This window comes from Sinocyclocheilus grahami, unplaced genomic scaffold (assembly GCF_001515645.1).
Source record: "Sinocyclocheilus grahami isolate Dianchi unplaced genomic scaffold, SAMN03320097.WGS_v1.1 scaffold284.1, whole genome shotgun sequence".
Taxonomy (NCBI): Eukaryota; Metazoa; Chordata; class Actinopteri; order Cypriniformes; family Cyprinidae; genus Sinocyclocheilus; species Sinocyclocheilus grahami.
The window spans coordinates 460,743-467,010 of record NW_015505463.1 but is presented as its reverse complement, the minus strand read 5'-3'; positions in this window follow the sequence as shown (position 1 = coordinate 467,010).

Here is a 6,268-nt window from a genome sequence, read left to right as displayed (position 1 = left end):
ACCAAGCTAATGTCAGTACTGTTAGTCCAACCTATCAATCATCTAGACCAAATTACCAGCAAAACCCCCAAACATATCTTCTATATACCAGTCAGAAAACCAGTTAAAATGCAGCATCTATTTTTTTTCTTCAAAATTCTATGATTAGCATATTACAATAATATTAATTGTTGTTTTGATACATTTATTTTTAGGAGGGATGTGGTATCATATAAACTTGACAGGCTGAGAATATAAAGCTTGTTTTTAGTGCTCCATTGCAAATCTACCAAAAAACTGTCCTTTTGCATTGATCACCTTATGCTAAATTGTAACAGCAGTCTTTTGTAATGACACGGTCCATTAAATCAGCCTTCAGTTTAATCAGTGCGATATACTGTTCACCCTATTCCAGTATTCTGTGATCTAATGAAAGGAGAGTTTCTAATAGCACTCTCCTTATCACCATTAGGTTTTAGAGTAAGGCACTCAACCATAGCTAACTTGGGGGGACTGTCGTGGCAATTAATGTAAATAGAAAAAGCGTAATACCATAAAACTTTTAAAACACAGATAACATCAATCTCATATAATGTGATCCTGTGAGTTTGAACTTGGGTGAAGAACTTTGCGTTGCGGGTATATATTTCTAGTACATTTTGTATTCCAGAATACATAAAACCAGTGGTGAGTGGTAACTTTTTCATGCAGGTAACATCCCAATACTCCATTCCCCTTTTCCATAATGCAACAAAACAGTTTACACTCTGTAAACTGAGGCGCAGCACGTCAGCTTAGAACAAGGTCAAAGACACAGATCAAAATCAGATAAAAACTAAGAAATTTAAAATGAAATTTTAAAGTATATTCATTCTCCTGCCTTATTTGTAGATGAAATCATTCTCTGATCTTCCTTTGTGATTTAACTCCACTAAGAACTTTGTGAACTATATTTGAAGTGTTATGTTTTAATAGGCAATATGCCTAATGTAACAATTATGTCAAAAATTAATGGATATTCACAAATTATTTTTTGTTTGCGAAAACATGTTAGTATACAGTTATGATTTATGTTGTTTTAGTATAATTAACACTTCAGAATACTGTTCCAACATTTATGAATAACTGCACAGGAACAAATGAGTAATACAATATTTACATTCTATTAACTAATAACAAACTCCAATTAATGAACAAGTAATAGCACTTGTTTATTGTGTTAATTCGCTGTTAGCTAATCAGTACGTGCTATTTTCTCAGAGAACTACTAAGAAACTACATACCATTTCATAATTAATGCAAACAATGCATAATGCATGAAAAGCATAAAAGGCACTTAATGACTCAAGTCCCTAAGCTTTTGAGGCTTTTGTAAGGTTTTGAATAGTAGTTCCTACTGATGGATTTGGTATAACTTAAGTCAATACCAGGATCTTTACTTTAGAATACTTTTACAAATAGCTAGTAATTCATTTAGAAGGATCTAGTAACACTTGAGTCATTACTAGTGAGTTACCATCATTCTTATAATAGATATGAATGAAAACCCAATCTTAAATATTCTAACCATTCATAATGGTTAGGAAAGATATCCCCGTCCCCCGTCATTTTATAGATTACATTTCTTTTTAGCATTTGAGGCATGGCTGATGACTCAACATGTTCCAGTAGTCTCTTCATGACTCTCTAGTTATTTAGTGAAACGTGTGGATCTAAGTTGCATTCTCTTTGTTTACGTAAAGCAATAATAATGTGAAATAAATTGATACAGAATACAGCTTGAAGTTCAGAGGGATGCTGAAAAATTGACCACAGGAGTAAGGCCTAAAAACTGCAATTAAATAACCATTTCTTTAAAATGACCCATTGTCAGTAAATAGTTCTGTAAGAAGACTGATAAAATGTACTAATTATTAACACATCATTACCTATATTGATTCTGTAATTGGTTAAATGTTAAAGTAGTGGATAAAATGAAAATAATTTCCACATATTCCCAAAATTGTATTTATATTAAAGTTAACATTAATAAGCAAATCCCTGTGCTAATCCTCCTAATTCATCCAGTATTCAGAATATTTGCAGATTTTATTTTAAATAAACAACTGATATTGTATTTGTAACTGGGTCCTTCAATGATTTCACAAGGTCTGGGGTATATACAGTATATATATATATATTCCTTTCTGCTGGTTCTGCTGCAAGCGAAGAGAGCAGGAAAAAATGCTGCCTCAACTACTATGGTTCACCTGCTTTGCAAATAAACAGATATATTATTTATTCATGTTTTACTCTTTGTGGGAGTGGGAGTTAGGCTCTAATACCTGTAGTACAGGGAAAAGATTTTCAACCGTTAAAATGAAATTTATCTATAAGACTGTACTTTGAATTGATAACACTTTAATATTCAAAATGCAGAGTTATTTTGCTTTCTTTGAATACGTTTTCTGAAGCTCAGCAGTTTATGCATGTGTTGACAAAATGAATGAATTCCTTTTCTGATAAAACTGAGTGAGAAAATTCTCCAGCAGGTATTGGCTTTATGATTTTCATTTGCTATGACGCAATGCAGCTTGTCAGATGTGGCTGAAGAGCTGCATGGACGGATGGGTTGTAAAATCTGTTGTAATATCTGTCATTTGCCAGCAGTTGCTTGTTTGATTGAACTCTCTAGCATACGTGTACCTCAAGCATTAATTCTTACGTTTTTTTTTTGTTTGTTTTGTTACATTCACACATCTGCAGTTCAGAGCCAGCTAGCTTGCATTCAGAAACCTGTCAGCTTTCTGGGACAGACTTCAAAGATTTGACAGAAAGACAAGAGGAGAGAGCTGCTAAGGCTATAGCTTTAAATTATTAATACTGCTGTCCCACTGCACTTGTGTTTTCCTGTCTCACTTTAATATTAAATGACTTATACCTCAATGTAGAATATCCATATGATAAGGACCAAGCAGAGATGATGTATAAAATTGGAAACAGAGGAAGAAACTGTTAATTGATGGTGTATTGATGGTGCAGATATGCTAATTTTTTTCTCTGTTTCCTTCTCTGTGTCTGCCATGGGATTGGCATCCCGTGGTAACTAGGAATTAGACAAGCTTCAGTCTGGATCCAGCCCTTACAAAGACCTGAGCAGGGGCGGATTTAGATGCTGCTTTTTTCAGCTTTTTTTGATTTTGTGACCTATTTTCAAAAAGATCAAAAATTGAGTTCATAGAACTTAAAGCAGGTTAATTGTTTCAGTGTTTGTGAGTTCTTTACATGTCTTTCTCTGTTGTGTCCTTAAATGCCAGGGGTTTAAGAGACGTTGTTAAACGCAAGGCCTTATTTTTGTTTTCTAGACAGTTTGGTTCTGACTTCGTATTTTTTCAAGAGTCTCATTCTAAAGATAATGATGGTAATTTTTGGAAATCGCAGTGGGGTAGTGAGATATGGTTCTCTCATGGTTCGGAGCACTCTGCCGGGGTTTCCGGTTTAAAAAACAATTTTGCAGGGGATGTGTCGCACACATACTGTGATGAATATGGGCACTTTATTTGTTAATTCTGAAGTGTTATAATTTGAATCTTATTGTTGTTAATTATTATGGGAATAACTCTAGATCTGAGAATGATCAGTTATTATTTGTTTTGGAAGATAAGCTTACTTATTGGCAGTCTAAATTTCCAAATGCTTATTTAGTGATTGGTGGTGATTTTAATACTGTCCTGAATGAATCCCTTGATAGGTGGCCACCTGGTCGCCCATCAAACTCAAACACAGCTCTGAAAGCATTTATGCATAGGTTTGAGCTTATAGATATATGGAGGGTTAAAAATGCGAATGATAGAGTATACACGTGGAGCAATAAAAATTCATCTAGACTTTCACGAATTGATTTTTGGTTAGTCTCTAGAAATTTTGATAAAGAGAATATCTATATTGATATTTCTGCAACGCCATTAACAGATCATAAGGCTGTTTCTATTAAAATTTTGCTTTCTCCCGAAGCTAGATTTAACAAGGGCTCTTCTTATTGGAAAATTAACAGTTCATTGCTTAATCATAATGAGGTTAGATCAGAGCTGGAAAGACTTATTGGTTTTTATTGGAGTAAAGCTAAACACGAAAATTAATTTGGTATAAATTGGGAATTGTTAAAATATGAAATTGGGAAATACCTCAGAAAATTTAGTGCTAATTTGGCTAAAATAAAACGTCTTGAAGAAGTTAATATTGTTAGTGAAATCTCGTCTATTACCAAGATCTTGCCTGAAAATCTGTCCGATAGTCAGAGAACCTATTTAGTTGATTTGCAAATTAAGTTGGATGACTTTTATAAATTAAGAGCAGAAGGGGCTTTTATAAGGTCAAGACAAAGGTGGCTTGAATATGGTGAACAGATGTCTTCCTACTTTTTTAAGCTTGAGAAAAATAGGGCTAAGCATAATTCTATTTGTCAATTAAATATTGGAGGGGTTGTCTCAGAAAATGCTAAAGAAATTTCCCGATTTTGTTATATGTTTTACTCAAATTTGTATAAATCTAAATTTAATCTAGTTGATCTGGATACTTTCAGTAAACATCTTGGTAATGTTAATTCTATTACGGTAGTTATGATGAAAAAAATGTATGTGACTGGACAATTACTATCGATGAGGTTAAAGAAGCAATTTTACATTTAAAAAATAACAAGCCGCCTGGCAGTGGACGGGATAACGGCAGAATTTTATAAGTTATATTCTGAGTTATCTCCTAAGGACCAAGCAGAGATGATGTATAAAATTGGAAACAGAGGAAGAAACTGTTAATTGATGGTGTATTGATGGTGCAGATATGCTAATTTTTTTCTCTGTTTCCTTCTCTGTGTCTGCCATGGGATTGGCATCCCGTGGTAACTAGGAATTAGACAAGCTTCAGTCTGGATCCAGCCCTTACAAAGACCTGAGCAGGGGCGGATTTAGATGCTGCTTTTTTCAGCTTTTTTTGATTTTGTGACCTATTTTCAAAAAGATCAAAAATTGAGTTCATAGAACTTAAAGCAGGTTAATTGTTTCAGTGTTTGCGAGTTCTTTACATGTCTTTCTCTGTTGTGTCCTTAAATGCCAGGGGTTTAAGAGATGTTGTTAAACGCAAGGCCTTATTTTTGTTTTCTAGACAGTTTGGCTCTGACTTCGTATTTTTTCAAGAGTCTCATTCTAAAGATAATGATGGTAATTTTTGGAAATCGCAGTGGGGTAGTGAGATATGGTTCTCTCATGGTTCGGAGCACTCTGCCGGGGTTTCCGGTTTAAAAAACAATTTTGCAGGGGATGTGTCGCACACATACTGTGATGAATATGGGCACTTTATTTTGTTAATTCTGAAGTGTTATAATTTGAATCTTATTGTTGTTAATTATTATGGGTATAACTCTAGATCTGAGAATGATCAGTTATTATTTGTTTTGGAAGATAAGCTTACTTATTGGCAGTCTAAATTTCCAAATGCTTATTTAGTGATTGGTGGTGATTTTAATACTGTCCTGAATGAATCCCTTGATAGGTGGCCACCTGGTCGCCCATCAAACTCAAACACAGCTCTGAAAGCATTTATGCATAGGTTTGAGCTTATAGATATATGGAGGGTTAAAAATGCGAATGATAGAGTATACACGTGGAGCAATAAAAATTCATCTAGACTTTCACAAATTGATTTTTGGTTTGCTTTCTCGCTTTCTCCTGAAGCTAGATTTAACAAGGGCTCTTCTTATTGGAAAATTAACAGTTCATTGCTTAATCATTAGATCAGAGAGCTGGAAAGACTTATTGGTTTTTATTGGAGTAAAGCTAAACACGAAAATTCATTTCGTATAAATTGGGAATTGTTAAAATATGAAATTGGGAAATACCTCAGAAAATGTAGTGCTAATTTGGCTAAAATAAAACGTCTTGAAGAAGTTAATATTGTTAGTGAAATCTCGTCTATTACCAAGATCTTGCCTGAAAATCTGTCCGATAGTCAGAGAACCTATTTAGTTGATTTGCAAATTAAGTTGGATGACTTTTATAAATTAAGAGCAGAAGGGGCTTTTATAAGGTCAAGACAAAGGTGGCTTGAATATGGTGAACAGATGTCTTCCTACTTTTTTAAGCTTGAGAAAAATAGGGCTAAGCATAATTCTATTTGTCAATTAAATATTGGAGGGGTTGTCTCAGAAAATGCTAAAGAAATTTCTCAATTTTGTTATAAGTTTTACTCAAATTTGTATAAATCTAAATTTAATCTAGCTGATCTGGATACTTTCAGTAAACATCTTGGTAATGTT